At 42.9% G+C, this 18,526-nt stretch overlaps 1 long non-coding RNA gene across 1 annotated transcript in view; it reads left to right on the top strand.

Annotated features, from left to right (window-relative positions):
• LOC144327907 (uncharacterized) overlaps positions 1–18,526 on the top strand; it is a 154,210-nt gene that overhangs the window by 95,311 nt on the left and 40,373 nt on the right. Inside the window, exon 2 of the long non-coding RNA XR_013393073.1 lies at positions 1,496–1,549. This is a non-coding gene — a long non-coding RNA (uncharacterized LOC144327907). The remainder of the gene's footprint in view (positions 1–1,495; positions 1,550–18,526) is intronic.

Below are 18,526 nucleotides of genomic sequence, written 5' to 3'. Positions count from 1 at the left end.
AGAAGACCAAAAGCCTATCATCTGGAATTTTTTGCAGTCAATTAGAAATATGAATTTTCCTTGAACTTGTAATTGCTGAGGTCAGAATCTAAGTGATTGCTTTAAAGTGGGGTGGGGGCAAAATTACCTTGTGGACCAGGAAAACACTGGTGCTGTTTGAATTTTGCGCTAGATTTCTTACCATAACATTTAGCACTGATCTAGAGCATTGCACATAAATTACCACAGTAATATAACAATTAACTCCTTATTACACATGAGACATTAGAAACTCCTCATCCATCTATAGATCATTCTTTTATCCAGTGTTATTTTTCAAGAAAGAGGTGCCGGAACTCATCATGAACACCTTTCTTGTTCTTTTATAATGGCAATGATGCCTACCTGAGAGGCGCCAGAACTGAATTCCAGTGAATTCTGGCTGGGGAAAAAGCCCTGCTTTTATCACTTTCCCTTCATTGCAAGGGTAGCAAGTACAGCCCTTTCAGGAGTTAGGGGGCACATGACACCCCCCCCCCCCCATCGCTAAATCAAGAGGGTTTAAAAGTTTATTTTTTTAAGAAAAACACTCGCTAGAATTTAAGCAAAAGCCCACAGACTCCTCAAAAAGACTCTGGAGACACACACATTTCCTACCTGTGGCAAATGAGTGTACGTCATTGTCTGAGAAGAGATACACTCATCTTACAGCGCATGGAAGTCATATGAAGACACAGAGGTGCCCAATTCTGTCTCCCGTGTAATGACTGTAATCCCAATTGTCACAAATTGCATCCGCCTTGAAGCCCCAGGAATTCTTAATAGATTCTGAAAAAACACAAAATAGACATAAATCTGGAAGAATTACCTACTGATAACAATTGTCCGACCATGAAAGAAGCTCTATAAATCCTACCTAGAGAGTTACTTGCCTACTTTGAAGCCAATTTTAAAATCATATATTACTGTGTAAGAAGCAGCACACTTCACAAGCTTGAAAAGAACAGTTGTTCACCTGCTGGCTCTGAAATTAAAAAGTTTAGAATGTAAGCTTAAATGTGATTATGGCTAAATTGTACACCAGTGTTTTAGTTTAATGTGATTCTTAAAGAAAGAAAAAAAATCAGAGGGATCCTAAGATAAGTTACCATATAAGGAAGTTTGTGGAAGGAAAAGTTCACCTCACTTTCTCTCCCCTTCGTTCCCCATCAGCAGTTCCCTACAACCCACCCAACAAGTGTGCCCCATGACCCACTGGAAGGGCTTTTCAGAGGGTTCAGGTTGTGGGGGGAGGAGATGGAAAACTTTCATTTCATGAACTTTCATAGATTAATTTATCTTAAGATCCATACCAGTGCTCCGTTTGGTTAGAATCCGTTATGAAGAGACATGTTGCGGATGTCCAAATAAACCATCTTTCATTTCTGATTTCCACAATGGCCCAGTGCAATACTAAGCTTTGCTAGAATTCCAGAATCACAGGAATCTAATCTCCACCCATCTCCTCTCTTCCCAGGTGTGATGCTGATGGTCAAGAGGACTGAGAGTACTTTACCATGAAAGTGTAAAGGTAAATTGGGAAGTGGGTCAATACTGTACTAAGTGCTTTTCAGTGCAGTCCTGCACATGTCTAGTCAGAAGTAAGTCCCTTTGGCTTATCCCAGCTAAGTGAGTATAAGATTGCAGTCTTAAAGGACTAATCTTATGATGGCTGTAATCAGATGGAGAGACAGGTGTCTGTAGCTTGTGGCTAATGTTATCACCCCTTTCCCTCTTCAACTGGAAAATGTGAGGAAAAGGAGATGTGGTGACTGAGCATTTTGTCTAGAATTGCTTTTCAGTTCAAGAGTTCCATGGGAATGGAATTGTTCCTAGACAATAATTCTTAATCAGACTTTGGGATTCCACATCGAGCAAAAATGTCTGGGGAATTTAAAGGAAAGCAGGTGGGGAAAAAATATTAGGTAAGAATCATAGAATCATAGAGTTGGAATAGACCACAAGGGCCATCGAGTCCAACCCCCTGCCAAGCAGGAAACACCATCAGAGCACTCCTGACATATGGTTGTCAAGCCTCTGCTTAAAGACCTCCAAAGACTCCACCACACTCCTTGGCAGCAAATTCCACTGTCGAACAGCTCTTACTGTCAGGAAGTTCTTCCTAATGTTTAGGTGGAATCTTCTTTCTTGTAGTTTGGATCCATTGCTCCGTGTCCGCTTCTCTGGAGCAGCAGAAAACAACCTTTCTCCCTCCTCTATATGACATCCTTTTATATATTTGAACATGGCTATCATATCACCCCTTAACCTCCTCTTCTCCAGGCTAAACATGCCCAGCTCCCTTAGCCGTTCCTCATAAGGCATCGTTTCCAGGCCTTTGACCATTTTGGTTGCCCTCCTCTGGACACGTTCCAGTTTGTCAGTGTCCTTCTTGAACTGTGGTGCCCAGAACTGGACACAGTACTCCAGGTGAGGTCTGACCAGAGCAGAATACAGTGGCACTATTACTTCCCTTGATCTAGATGCTATACTCCTATTGAAGCAGCCCAGAATTGCATTGGCTTTTTTAGCTGCCGCGTCACACTGTTGGCTCATGTCAAGTTTGTGGTCAACCAAGACTCCTGGATCCTTTTCACATGTACTGCTCTCAAGCCAGGTGTCCCCCATCTTGTATTTGTGCCTCTCATTTCTCCCTGTTAAAGTTCATCTTGTTTGTTTTGGCCCAGTTCTCTAATCTGTCAAGGTCGTTTTGAAGTGTGATCCTGTCCTCTGGGGTGTTAGCCACCCCTCCCAGTTTGGTGTCATCTGCAAATTTGATCAGGATGCCCTTGAGTCCATCATCCAAGTCGTTGATAAAGATGTTGAATAAGACCGGGCCCAAGACAGAACCCTGTGGCACCCCACTAGTCACTCTTCTTCAGGATGAAGAGGAACCATTGATGAGCACCCTTTGGGTTCGGTCAGCCAGCCAGTTACAAATCCACTGAGTGGTAGCATAGTCAAGACCGCATTTTACCAGCTTCTTTACAAGAATATCATGGGGTACCTTGTCGAATGCCTTGCTGAAATCAAGGTAGGCTACATCCACTGCGTTCCCTTCATCTACCAGGCTTGTAATTCTGTCAAAAAACGAGATCAGGTTAGTCTGACATGACTTATTTTTCAGAAATCCATGCTGACTATTGGTGATCACGGCATTCCTTTCTAGGTGCTCACAGACTGTTTGCTTAATGATCTGCTCCAGAATCTTCCCTGGTATTGATGTCAGACTGACTGGGCGATAATTATTTGGGTCCTCTCTTTCCCCCTTTTTGAAAATAGGGACAACATTTGCCCTCCTCCAGTCTGCCGGGACTTCACCTGTTCTCCAGGAATTCTCAAAGATGACTGCCAGTGGTTCTGAGATCACATCTGCCAGTTCTTTTAATACTCTTGGATGCAGTTCATCTGGCCCTGGAGACCTTTTTAAATCTTAACTCAGTTAAAAGTTCTTTAGATAGCCACCCTGGCTTCTTTAGGCACCCTCCATGTTTCCGTCTCATTGGTATTGCCTGAAGTTGTGCTTTTACTATCTCCCTCTTAACAAACTCCCAGCCATCATGAACTCCATCGTCTATATTAACAGAAGTAAAGATTTCAGATTGTAAGAATTAAGAAGTCCTCTTTAGGCATTTGTTGTGAAAGGATGAAGAGAGGACAGCAGGCTGGATGCCCCAATGTTTCCATCCCCGCCAGAGACTGTCCTGCACTGATGGGGAATTGTAAGCACTTTCTTCCCTGTAGCCAAGAATCCTGCATGATAGAATTCCTAATTGTGGGGATGATTGTACATGTGCAACCCTGCTTCAGAGACTGAGCTGGCAGCTTGGGGGTTGAGTGGATGAGCATAGTTCATGAGAACTCAGGGGGCAAGGCTGGTTCATGCACATTGGAACAGTTATTAAGTTGTACAGAGGGCCTCTTAGGCAGCTTTCTTTAGTTCTGTTATGTCCTAAGTAGAAAGTGAGATTGGATATCACAATGAAGTCCGAAAGGGGTTTATTTAAATCTTGGGGCTCCATTTACACACTGAACCGGGAGAGAGGTGATCAAGGATATACTTCACTACTTCATTAACTAAGGTGAAGAGATACATCTTGCATATTAACACCTACAGGTTGCAGTAATAGGCCACAGAAACTTTCATACAGGCTGAGCTTCACAATGGAGCAGAAGTATTTGAGGCATTGTTTTAGTGTGAATGATTTCATGCAAGCCATCCAATTTCATAGGTGAGCAGAAAAGTTAGTTCAGGATCCAGTAAGTATTGATGTCATCTTAATGCAGATAAGACGCACAGGAGAACCAGTGAGTCGGTGCTCTAGTAATACCAAACATGTTGGGCTTTAACTTGCAGAGCTGACACCTTAGTGATTGCTTGATGCCTTCCTCCCCCAAAAAACTTGCCAGGGGGCAAATGTAGATGGGTGTTGGTGGCAGGCAGAAGAGAGAAGGGGTGGCAGCTTTGAAACCGCACAGCTCCATCTGTCTACTAGTAACTCACTGAGTGAGAATGTTGCTGCCACCATCATCATCTCCTTACCTGTAATGTATCTGGGCACATCCCAATATGCATGTTAGAGGCACTGGAGATAAGGAAGATGCTTGTAGCAGCAGCTGTCAAGCCCAGTGCTTCTCTTGAGAGTGCTGGGCCATTAAAAAATACTAGAAGGCTGGCATTAGTTGTGGTGGGCCACAGTGACTGTCCTACCATGCCAGGTGCTCTGCACCTGTTAAAAAGAATGTCTTAATTCTGCCAAGCTTTTGTATTCTGGAGAAGCATTTACAGAACAGCTAGCAAAATGCTTGCAATTATGGCAGGCAGAGTAGTGGCAGAGAGAGGACTCATGCATTGCCAGAATCCCCAGGAGAGTTCAGTGTGCATCTGTGTAAGAGACACATTGCACCCACTTCCATTCACTTGTATGGGAGAAAAGTAGGTAACAAAATTGTCTGGTCACATTCCTTCCGTGGCTCCTGCTTCATTGGCAGAGAGCCTGGGCTTCATGCCGCCTAGCCACCCTGAATTGGCTCCAGTCTCCGCCAAGGGGATCACCAGATCCATGGAAATTTTGGACGAACCTGTTTGAGACTCCTATGACTTTAGGGGACTCTGTGACACCCCAGAAAATGGGGGCCTTCAGTCACAGTTTTCAGCGCCTGGTATTCCCCTTCCCAGTTGCTTCTTTCAAGTTGTCACATTTCAACTTTCTTGTGGGTATGAGAAACACCATGTAAAATTACCGTAGTTGTCTGTTAAACTGTGAGACCATTTCAGCAAATCTGCCAAGTCGTAAGAAATATACAGTGACAGTAGGTCAAAAACTTCCCTAAATGTGAAGTGGAGCAGGAGGCTGCAAACAGTTGGAGTTCCAGTTATTTGATATGGTACTGCATGCATTTTTCAAAGCAGTGGAAATGGTGATACTATTTTGAGAGCAAGAGCATTAAGGGAGATGAAGTGATTTCTGTTTAGGATGGGTTGCTCGCCCTTCTCTGCTGGTTCTCTTCTCAAAAGGATACAGTGACTTCAAAGAATCATGATATATATTGTTATCATTATTATTTTAATCATGACATATATTTATTTATTTCATTATAGGTTTTCTTATTTTAAACCACATTTTTTGCCTTACATACCCTCCCAAGGCAGCTTATATAAAAACCCCCCACAAAAAAACCAGGAACAGTGCAACAGAAATTCAGCACAAAATATATGTGTCAAACATAACATTAGACACAGCAGGAGGAGCAGATAAATATTTGCTAAAACAGAGCTTCATCAGATTTTCCAAATGCAAACCATAATCAGAACATTGTTTCAGCATCTCCTAAAAGCTAATAAAGAAGGGGCCAGAAGTATCTTCATGGGGAGGGTATTCCAGAAGTGCAGGGCCATCACAGAAAAATACCCTGCTTATTGTACTCATCAGCAGGTCAAAGAGCATGGTCTCTATTGCCTATATAACGACTCAAGCAGTTCCATATAGGTGGGAGTGGCCCTTCAGATACCCTGATCCCAAACCATTTATGACTTTAAAAGTCCATACCACATACCCTCCAAGGCACTGACACCAGAAACGGTGCGTCTTCCCGGCTCCATGTGTTTTCAGGCTCCATGATGTCATGTGAGGCTGCAATCTTGCATGCTTTACCCAATAACTTGTGTTTTCAGGCTCCGTGATCTTTTGCAAGGTCTCAGTTTCGCGCGTTTCTGCTCCACAAACCGGGGTGTCCTGCTTAAAGTGGGACAGTTGACTGGTATGATACCATCACCTTAAATTGGGTCCGGAAACAAATAGGCAGCCAGTCTTCTCTAGATAAGGTTGCATCTAGCGAACCAGCCGAAACTGGGGTAGTGGTGGGGAAAGCGCTTCTAGCTACTAGTGCCAAGCTTTACCTCCATAGATAGTGCTAACTGCAGGAACACTCCCAAGCTACATGCTGAGCACTTTAGTGGGCATGTGACCTCATTTAGGAGTAGCAGGACATTGCCTTCCAGAATGACACCTTTCCTGGCCTACAGTGTTTACAGAAATGCCACATCCACAGTATATATTTCAAGCAGTTTGAGTTCCCTAGGAAAAGGTGATGATTGTAAAACGACTCTGGAAATTGTAGCCCTGAGAGGGGATGTGGCGATCACAAAGGGTCCCCAGACGTCTAACGGTCTATTGATCCCTGTGCCACCACTGTGCTCGCTTCCCCGCTGCCACCAACCAGTTACTCTCTGTTAAAACACTGGGTCCTTCTGACTGATTATCTCAACTGTTTGACTGACTCCTCTTAACAAATTCTCTCACTCTCTCACACCAGACTAACCCAACCCACAGACTTAACTTCTCTGTCTCTTCTAACTTCAGACTGTCTTCTCAACAACTCTAACGCTAACTCACTAAAAAAAACCTCTGTGCTTAAACCTTATACACAGTTAACTTTGCCCTCTGGGTTCCCATTGGTTAGTCATTTTACAATTAGTTAACCCTTTCCCTATGAACCCATATGATGTCACACACATAGGAGGGCAAACGCCACAGGGGAATAGGATATCCTAACAAATCTCAGCACCCTTAATATTTGTTAATAATGATTATTTCACGGAAGCCATAACTGTTAAAGAGCAGGTCCTTCTGTGGCTACTCCAAAAGCAACTGATTTTGTGTGAGTACTTTAACTCCTCTTTAATCAATGCATCCGATTTCTGAGAGCCAGTATTAATCTTTAGGCCTTGATTAAATGAGAGGGGCAGGAAACCATTGGAAGCACTGGGTTGAGCAAGGATTTAATTATATAGAATTAGAAACTTACTTGTGGGCAAACGTCTTCAGAAGAGTGTCAAGAATTGCTGTAGGGTTTCCCCCTCCCCCTCTTAAAAGTGCCATCATTGCAAGACATAGAGCTTGCATGATTAACACACTTTCCTTTCACCATGGCAATTAGGAATAATGAAGATACTCAAGGATTCAACATTGACAGAAATGAGTAGAAGATTTCACTAATGGGGAGATTAGTCATTCCACTGAATCCTGACATAGATGTGGTAAAAGAGAATCTATATCTATCTATCATCTATCTATCTATCTATCTATCTATCTATCTATCTATCTATCATCTATCTATCTATCTATCTATCTATCTATCTATCATCTATCTATCTAGAAACACAAGGTGAATTGGTATAAATCAGAATAGATTTTAATGTAAGTCAAAATAACGTTTGCTCAGAGCATGTAAATGCACTAAACCCAAAATGAGGTCTAGTGGCAATTTAGGGGTGGATGAGGATGAACAAGCTAAAACCTTATCTAGACTAGGGTCACATCCATACTATGATGATGTTTTATTTATTTATTTCATGAAATTTATACATTGTTTGAATGTTTAAATAAAAACCTCAGTGGTTTACAAAGAGACTGTCATTCCCAAATGTGTTAATTTTGGCAGCAGGCACAGTTGGTTGAATCTCCCAGTAACTTCTAGCCATGTCCTAGGTGTGCATACACAGCAACATCCATATGGCAACATGTTTCTAAGTTAGAAAACTCTCTGAAACAGACAAGTTGTTTTCCAAGTGTACACTAAAAAAAAGTTTGAGAGCACAGAGCTGAATCTGAACTGAGCAGAGAAGGGTGTGTCCATCACTACTACCAACCAGTGTATTTGGGAATGTTAAAAGCAGATGGTATTCTTCCATCTTGAGATACATTTGGTCCCCTAGAGAGAAATTTGATGGTTTTTGCAATATAGAGCCCATTCGTCAGAGCATCCACCATTCTTCAGCATTCAAAGTTATTCCTCCCCCCCCCCCCCCAAATAATCAAGAGACCAGTTAAAGTGTTTGCAGTCCATAAATCTTCTGGGGCTTTGCAGCTTTTATTTAATTAGTGTGTTAAAATTAGCTATGATTTCAATTTACCCAAATTGACACTTGGCTTTCATGTCAGTCAATTGCGATTTTCTGTTATTAGTCCCATTTTCCCCTGGATATATAACAATTTTACACACTGGGAAAATTTCACACCTTTAAGTAACACCCTCCTTAGCATTTAACAGAAGATTATGGCATGAGTTTTCATTAAAATACTAATTGCTCTGAAGTCATGGAGTGCGGTGTGTGCTTTAGGTACTCCTTCACAGCACAACTTAAATCTGTGGGTCACTTTTTTTAAGGGGGGCTGGGAAAACCAAGCGACAATTAGGTTTTTTTGTAGGGCTGTGCACTGGATTCAGCTGAGGGACAAACCTAATTGAGCCTGTTCAGAGGGATCTAGGTTTTGCTCAAGGCGTGTTGAGACAGCCATACATTGATACAGGCCAGGTTCCATGGACTAGAGTGATCTAGGACTGTCAGTGAGTGGGGCATCAGACTGGAAGGAGAGGCAGGCATCACATGGGAAAACCTCCAGAAAGGCCAAGACCTACCTCACTGGCAGTACCATCTTCCCAGGAGAAGGTAGGAGTCTGATGCCCCCTGACGCACCTTGCTGAATGGAGCTGATTAGCAGAAGCAGTTCTACCTGAGTCTTCATTGTCCTTGAGTGAATTGCAGGGCGGCCCTCCTTCATCCTCTGCTCTGTGGGCCGCTCTGCCCTCCCACAAATTGGTCGATGGCTTCAATGACCCCATCAGGCTGTGAGAAGCAGGTTGCAGGTTGGTAGTTAAAGATGGGTCTGAAGAGGCTGGAGACTACCTCTTTGAACCACAAACCTCATGGAACTTTGAAGTGTCAGGCATAGCCCTATTGGCTTTAGCCCAAACGTAGCAGAGTTTTCCTGCACAGCGAAGAAGCTAGTTGCGGCAGTAATGACAAGTCAGCTAGACTCAGAATAACTATTTACAGGATTTATTAAAAAGGAGAAAATAAAACAGCAGAGTTTCTGCATACAAATAAAGCAAAATAAATCCTCTCTTTCTCTCTCTCAAAACCATACACAGCACTTCTACTCCTAACACACCTCACATCAAACTGAGCTAGCAAACCCTTGATAACAGAGCAGAGTGCTGGTCGTTAACCAATCAGAGTAGTTTCTAGGTCAGGCAGACCTGGGCTTTCTGCCAAGAGTAAATTGACACCAGCCTGAGTTAATTGTGTGAAGCTAGAATCTGCAAGTTTCCCACGAGAACCAATTAACAGAAACTGAAACAGAAACTGAACACCCCCTCACAGATTCTGCTGAACAATTAACACCAAATACACCTATGTAGGAGATTATTTTTCCAGCAAACCTAAACCCTTGCACATTCGCTTGTTCTTTACCTTTGCCAATGGTTTAGTTAACACATCTGCTACATTTTCTTCACTTGATACATAAGTACAGGTGATTATATTGTCTTGTACACAGCAACGTACATTTTGGTATTTTACAGAGATATGTTTGGAACGCGATTTGAAACCCTCTGTTTTACTTAATGTTATACAAGCTTGATTATCAATGTAAACTTGTACTGGTTCTCCACAATTTACATTTAAATCTGTTAACAAATGCTTGAAATAAATCACCTCGTTGCACAATTCACTCAATGCGGCGTACTCTGATTCCGTTGATGACACACTTACAACGTCTTGCTTGCGTGACCGCCAGCTGATTAAAGCTCCACCGACCATTATGACTAGTCCTGTGACAGATTTTCTATCCGGCAAATTTCCCCAGTCACTATCACAGTAGCAACTCAACATTTCATCCTCTGAAGAATTTAATTGTAGCATATAGCCAATTGTCTGTTTCAGGTACCTCAGAACTTGTTTTACCCCTTTCCAGGCATTTAGTGTGGGTTTTGAGACCAATCTACTTAATATGCCTACTGCGTAGCTAATATCAGGTCTGGACCACTGTGCTATATACAATAAACTTCCAATTACAGAGTGATATACATCAGGATGTTCAAATTCAGGACCCTCATCTCTATGAAGTGTTTTTATGAAACCTGGATCCATAGGCACCACTGCCCCTTTGCAATCCTGCATTCTGTATGTAGTCAGTAGTTGTTTAACTTTGTTCTGCTGACTAATTAGACAGCTGCCATCTTGGGCCCAGCACACTTCCAACCCTAGATATGTCCTAACCGGGCCTAAGTCTTTCACTTTGAACTTACTGGACAATTGTTTGGCAAACCTTTTAGTTTGTTTATCTACCTGCAGCCTACAATCTTTGCCCCCTCAGGCGCTGCTACTGGTGTAAAGACCTTGTGCTCATTCAGAGAGGACATCTCTTCCTCCATTGCCTGTTTCCAGAGCTCTGCCTCCTCTTTTGGTAACTTTAACACCTCCTGAAAACTCTTGGGTTCTGCAATTACACTAAACACATTTGCAGTATCTGGGGAAAAACGCACCGGAGGCACTCCTTTGTTTTGTCTTTTAGATCTTCTGGGAGAAAATTTTTCTTCTGACCCACTTTCCTCCTCAGAACTACGACCTCTCTTTTGTTGCTTAGCAACTGGTCTTTGGCTAACTCCACTTTCTTGAGAGCTCTTATCTGAACTTTCCTCCCCCTCAGACTCTGATTCTCTGTGTCTACTTTCAGAGTCATGAAGCTCCTGGGAAGGTTCAAACCAAACCTCAGTATTGGCATGTAGTCTCTCCCAGCCACTATGTTCACAAAAACTGGCATTCCTGGAGATCACAATGCCATTTGTCCCTTCAGCAAAACGGAAACCTTTTCCCAGCTCCTGGTAACCCACAAACACTAACTGTTTGGTCTTAGGATCTCCCTTCTTCCTCATTTGTTTTGGAATTAATACCCAGGCTTTTGATCCAAACACATGCAAATGGTCAATTTTGGGTTTTTTCTGAAACAATTTAAAGTACGGGGTTGTACCTATTGTTTGATGAAAGAGCCTGTTTTGGAGATAACACGCGGTGAGCATGCTCTCCCCCCAATAAGACATGGGCAAATCAGCATCATCAAGCATGGCAAACATCATATCTTGTAAAGATCTGTTTTTTCGCTCTGCAACGCCATTCTCCTCTGGGGAAAAAACATTCGTTTTTCTATGCCCAATGCCACGCTTTTGTAACCAATCTTTAAAGGCATTTGACATAAATTCGCCACCTCTGTCCGTCTGAATCCTTTTGAGTTTAATGGACAGAAATCTTTCCACAGATGCCACCCAGCCTTTAAACTTAGTGAACACGTCACCCTTATTCTTCATGGGAAAAACCCAGGAGTAACGCGTGGCGTCATCCACAATTGTTAGTGAAAAGCGCGATCCACCCCTGCTTACAGCAAATGGACCAATTACGTCCATGTGAACCAGCTGTAGCGGTGCCTCACTAACTCTGTCGCTTCTGGGGTAAGAGACTCTGTGGGTTTTAACCTTTTTACAAACATTACAATCAAGGTACTTGTTACAACTCTTTAAATTACCCCCATCAGCCAATTCAGACATTTTTAGTACACTTTTCCAGCAAGCATGCCCCATTTTCCTATGCAATAAGTGCACACAGTTGTCATGTATAGCTTTGTTATTCACTGCAGGCTGAGATTTACTGACTACTGCTGCAACTTGAGATCCTGCTTTAAGCCAAAACAAGCCTCCCTCTGACTTAGCAGTGCCTAAAATCTCACCAGCCTTCTTAATAATGCAACTGTCTCCTTCAAAATGCACTTTAAACCCAGCTTTTAGCAAACAATCTACAGACATCAGATTGCTCCTTAATGACGGCACACAAAGTACATTTTGCAGGCATTCACGAAGACAAGGAACAAAAACTGCACCCCCCGAAATCACTTCGGAAGTACTTCCGTCTGCTAGAGCCACCTGGCTGCGCTGTGCTGAGTTCTTGGAAACAAACAATTCATCTGTATTTACGATGTGGCGAGACGCTCCCGAATCGACCACCCAGACCGCTTGTTTCTCATCAGCAATCTTGACCTCGCCGGTCACCAGCTGAGCCGACTGTTTTCGTTTGAAGAATTTCTTTTTACGCTGCTGCTGCTGCTGATCTCGTCTCTGCTCCTGCACCGGCAACTGAGACTTGACCAACTCCGGACATTGTCGTTTTAGATGCGCTGAAGACCCACATCGGAAACAACGCCTAACAGCAAACGCTGACTTCTCACCGGCACGCTGCTCTTGCTTCACCTCTGGTACGGCATGAGAACTCCTTCCAAACCGCCCGCCTGTAGAAGCCTCTGCAGCCAACGACCTTTCTTGCCGCTTCTGCCATTCTTCAATCAAACGCCCAGTAACGTAACTGACTGATAAATCATGCTCCTGCATGCCTTCTAGAGACAAAACTAAATTATCCCAGCTTTCCGGGAGAGAACTCAAAATAATAGCCACCTTCTCCTGCTGGTCTAACGCACAGTCTCTTTCCTGTAGCGCTGCAAACTTTAACTGTAAACTGTGTAGGTGTTCCTGCATTGTAACCCCAGGCTGTAACATTGCCTTGTACAATGCCTTGCGAATGAACAGCTTGGAAACCGCTGTCTCACGCACATGGAGTTCTTTAAGTGCTTGCCACACACCTCTAGCTGTCTTGATTCCCCTCACATACGGCAACTGGGAATCTTCCAGCCCCAAGACAATTGTGGCCCTTGCTCTTTGGTCTTTATCGAGGTCTTCATCATCAGGCTTCGCAGGAAACTTACTCACCACTTGCCAGAGACGATCCCTCTGCAGCACTGCCTGCATGCGTTCCGACCACAGCAAGTAATTGGAGTCATTCAGACGCTCAAAAGCCATCTGAACTGGTTGTGAGGCCATCTTGAGAGCGATGTCCCTGGAACCCGGAACCAGCTACTCACGACCACCGAGAGAGAGAACAGGAACCACAGCACCCAGCACTCACACGCTGCAGCTGTTGTCCTTGTGTCCACTGCGTCACCAGCTCACCACGGTCAGGAACCAGCCAGGAACAACAACCTCTGGAACTACTGGAACCAACGCCGTTGATGCTGACACCACCGCAACTCAGGCTGGCAGCACAATGCCCATAACCTCATGGAACTTTGAAGTGTCAGGCTTTAGCCCAAACGTAGCAGAGTTTTCCTGCACAGCGAAGAAGCTAGTTGCGGCAGTAATGACAAGTCAGCTAGACTCAGAATAACTATTTACAGGATTTATTAAAAAGGAGAAAATAAAACAGCAGAGTTTCTGCATACAAATAAAGCAAAATAAATCCTCTCTTTCTCTCTCTCAAAACCATACACAGCACTTCTACTCCTAACACACCTCACATCAAACTGAGCTAGCAAACCCTTGATAACAGAGCAGAGTGCTGGTCGTTAACCAATCAGAGTAGTTTCTAGGTCAGGCAGACCTGGGCTTTCTGCCAAGAGTAAATTGACACCAGCCTGAGTTAATTGTGTGAAGCTAGAATCTGCAAGTTTCCCACGAGAACCAATTAACAGAAACTGAAACAGAAACTGAACAAAACCAGTTACCTCAGAAGTTCTACACAAACTTGTACACACATACACCAGCTTGCCACTGTCTTGCCACAAGTTTAAAATAATGAGATGTGAAATCTGAGAGCTTCCTTCCTGAGGGCCTTGAGATATTTTTGCTTCCCTGTGCCTGCTTCTCCCACTCCTTGGGTTCTTCATCCTAATGCATGATCCTATAAGTAAAATCTCCCCACAATTATGTGCTATTTAGCCAGCTATCCTCAGTTGTGACAGGGTTCCTGTCCATGTCACATTTGGTCGCTGCAGAGATAATGAGTCTGCCACTCCTCTGAGTTAAAGAAAAACACTCCCAGATGTTGGCAAAGAGTGAAATCTACGCAACAGCTGCTGTCTAAAGTAAAACTTTATATGCCAAACTGTCTCGTGCTGAAGAATCCAGCATTCTCCTTTCATGATGTGCATACATTTAGCTTGGCAGGTGGCATCATTTGAGCCCAGGGAGGTGTGCTTGGGAGAGGGAGAGGTGAACAGCTCTTTGATAGGTATATAAAATAGCATCCACATAAGCATCCTTCATGTAGCTTGAGATCTCTTAAATTAGTTATGTGGTACCAATACGAGGGTAGGTTTCTGTAAGTATATGTACAAGGCACTTCATGTATATTGCATTAAGCATTATAAGTGAAAAACAATTGTGGAAATGGCTTTGTTTTCTTTCCAAAGTAAACAGTCTGTCTTATCCTACATAGTCAATAGTGCTTTGGACTCCTGCAGAGGATAATTTCCTAGATGCAAAAAGTCTACAGATGTAGGATAATGTATTCCTCTAGTCTCATTGGTTTGCTGTGTGTGCAGTTTGATACAGAAATGTTAGAAAGCAATTTCAAGTCACATCGCAAACTTGCAGGTACTGTTCTCAGAATGCCAGGCAGGCAGGCAGCTGTGCAGGTTTCAACCCAGCCAGAATCAATTTCTTGCCAGGCACATCTTGATTTTTTTCTCTCAGAACCAGATTTACACTGGAGAGTAGAGGACAGAAAAGATGCAATTCATGGATGGGAACCAATCGTTCAGCTAATGAAAACTGAAAAATGCACTGGGGAATAACACTGAACTCTTTACTTGTAAGATCTTGCTAAAGTTCCACACCCTCCAAGATTATTTGTACAGGCGACTTTGAAATGTTGGTTTCTTTGTTTCTCATCTATCCAGTCTTCAATTCATAATAATAATACCTTTATTGTCACTGTACAACCTGTGTACAGTGAAATTAAACGAGCCTCCTTCCCCCCGCAAACACTCAATCTCTTATCGAACAACACACCACCTCGCAAGTAAATTTTGCTATGTTATTTTCCGTTCAACAGCCTAACAGCCTAACAGCCCACAGATAGAAGCTATTTTTTAGCCTGTTGGTATGGCTGATTATACCCTCCTGCCCGAGGATAGAAGATTAAAGAGGTGATGGCTGGGGTATGAGTCATCCCTGAGAATTTTTCTCGCTCTCCTAAGGCAACGATCCCTTGTGATGTCATCTAGCGGACTCAAGGGACAGCCCATGATATCATGTGCTGTATTCACCACCCTCTGTAGAGACTTTGTGGCTGTCAGGCCAGCATACCACACTGTGATACAATATGAAAGGACATTTTCTATTCTGGAGAGGGAGTTAGTTCATCAGTTGTTGTTTAACTTTATTCTTTCGCAAGACCCTGAGGAAATTGAGTCTCTGTTGGGCCTTTCTGACCTCCTGAGTTATGTTGATTTTCCAAGTGAGGTCCTCACTAAGGTAAACTCCCAGGAATTTAAAGGAGACGACAATTCAGTTCTCTACATAAGCAGAGTAATTTGTGAGGTTTTTAAAAATAAATAAATAAGGACAATGGTGTGGGGAAGAGCTAACCCCCTCTCCCAGCTCAGTGGCCCCAATCCATCTCACCCCTCCTTGAGTGGCTACTGTTAATCTTGTTTTGCAAGTGGGAGATCACTCCAGTCACTATATTTTCAACTAAGCTGCATTTGCAAGTGTACCTACAGGATCATTTACACTCTTGAGGCAAATTCTATAAAAGTGTTTGCTTTTCTCTTGTTGAGAAGCTGCACAATTTGAATCTCTGGGAGTGAGGAATCAGTGCTGTTCCATAGAACTGGAGTCTGTAACATGAAAATATTTTCCATATATTTTTTTAATAAAAAAATTGTTCATTTGTTAAAAACAGAAGAAGAAAGAGAAGCCAAAAACATTTGCTTTATAGCATTTTTATTTATCCAATTAGGCTGCTATGAGCTAAAACTTTGGAGAAATATTCTTTTTTATTTCCATGAACGTTGGCCCTGGCTGAGCATCTTAGATATCATTCTTGGCATTTGCTTGAAAGTGTTAACAGTTTGAACAGATGGATCCATGCCTGACTCTCTTGGCTGGTTTCCAGATTCATGGGGAAAGGGTGTAACAGGGACATCAGCTCCTATCATATGGACCAAGTCTGCTCAGAAGTTTCTCTATATTAAGGTTTCAGAGTTCGTGGAGATTTTTTTGGCATTTTAATATTCCCAGCAGGGGATTTCATCAAGATTAGGATTTTTAGGGCTATCACTCAACAGGGAAATCAACACCTATTAGGGGCCTAAACATATGGGAGGATGCTACTTTATAAAGATTTCAAACTGGGTTAGGCATGTTGTGAGAAATATCATGCTCATTTCTAAGTTTCTGTATGAAACAGGTTAGTGGACCTTAAGCCTCTTGAAATGCATTTACAGCGTGATTAAATATACAGTCCATTTTTTTATAGGGACATGCACCAGATTTGGCTGAGGGCCAAGCCAAACGGGAGAGTTAGGGGGCCTCAGACAAGTCAGGTACACATAGCTACAGACTGCTGTGAGTCAGGTTGGATTGGCCCAAAACAATCCATGGCTGTCAACGAGTGCAGCATTAAGCAGGAAGTTGTGGCAGGCAGGCAGGAAACCACAGGAAAAGGCTGAGACCTACCAGACTGGCAGTTGCATCTTCCCTGCAGAATTTAGGCTGAACACCATGTCTCTCCTTTTTGCTTGATGCCTTGCCCTGCAGGATCAATAGCTTTGCACAACAGCTGTTGAGTGGAGGCATCAATCCGGTGAGTTGCGGGTGCTGCTTTGCAGAACCGCACAGAATCAGATCCTCCGGTTTATCCTCACTTGGTAATACAGATGATTACATCCCATACAAAGAAACTCTATCACTTCCAATTATGAGCAGAATTACCACTTGGCACAATTAGGCCAGGATAATTTTGTAGTCACTGCATTTTAAAATATTCCCTTACTGCATTTTAAAACATCCTAAGGAGGAATGATGACAGCGATATATTCTCTGGATCAAAGTCTGATTTCCCTTGGATGACAGTGTGTCGCTAGATTGACATACCGAAGCATTTTATTCTATCACATGCGGATGCTTTTGAGCCATTCTAGAGGCAAGAATTTTCAATGCTGTGGATCTCAAAATAAGTTATGAGCTGTATGATTACAAAAGCGGAGTGAGCTAAATTATTAAACAATTATTGAAAAATAAGCATTCTCCGTGAGTAGTCACTTTTATTTATGAGCTCTTGCTGGTAAATGTATTCTCGCCTGTGAGGTTTTGTTTTAAGAAACAATCAGTGAATTAAATTAATACCCCTGGTTTCTAAACAGAAATACATGAATTAATGCTTCCATTACAGCCTGTTTAGGCTATGATGCAATCCCATTTCCTGTGGGTTTTATGAATGCAACCACCAGAGGCAGGATATTTAATATCATGGAGATTTGCACAGCAAAATGTCTCTCAGGATGTCTCGGTGGTTGACTTTTGTTAATGTTCTAGGTCTCACTGATGCCTGGATATGGATTGGGAAATGATTTTTTCAGCCAGATCTACCTGAAGTAACTCTAGCTCTTCCCAAAAAATGTAGATTGGCTTATAAATTCATATATTCATACTGCAAACCAATTACTGGTTCTCTCTGGGGTGGAGATGGTAGGACCTGGCTGAGCAGTTGTACAAAATATTTTGTCCACTGTTTGTTTTACTGTTTTAATGTCACATTGATTTTGCTGGGATGGGGTGAGCCTGTGCTCAGCCTGTACCATGCAAGATCATGAACTGGAGTGATGGCACCGAATCCAGTGTGGCTTTATACCAGCACAGAGGGGAGACTTGCTGCCTGTTTCTGCTTTGCCACTAGTGAAAGAGGAGCTTGCGCGAATCTCCTGCTGGAGAAGCATATGAGCTGCAGTGCACCAGGGCAATAGAGGCATGACTTTCCCTTTTTGTATGTTCCCTGGAAAATAAATAGAAGTCATTCAGTTTGCTCCCCCTGCTTTTGTGTAATGTGTGATGCCTTTGTTACATTGATTTAGTTTAGAACACAAATGCAGTCACTAATGACGCTTGAGGAAAGAGTAACAGTCTGACCTACAAATCAATCTGAAATATTTGGATTGACTTCTGTTGGACTAAATTGCCTTGAATTCACATGCTCTCTCTCAATTGGTTCAGGAATCAGGCTGCCCGATATGACTTTGCAAAGGGGGCCTTGCAGATGACTTGGAGCCATAATGCAGCCTTATGTGTAGCATATAGCACTTGGCCTGCCCATTTCTACTCACACTCGGTTGTCATTGCAAGC

Source organism: Podarcis muralis, chromosome 6, assembly GCF_964188315.1.
Source record: "Podarcis muralis chromosome 6, rPodMur119.hap1.1, whole genome shotgun sequence".
In the NCBI taxonomy this organism is placed as follows: Eukaryota; Metazoa; Chordata; class Lepidosauria; order Squamata; family Lacertidae; genus Podarcis; species Podarcis muralis.
Note: the sequence above shows the minus strand (reverse complement) of the source record. Positions and strands in the feature narration are given on the sequence as shown.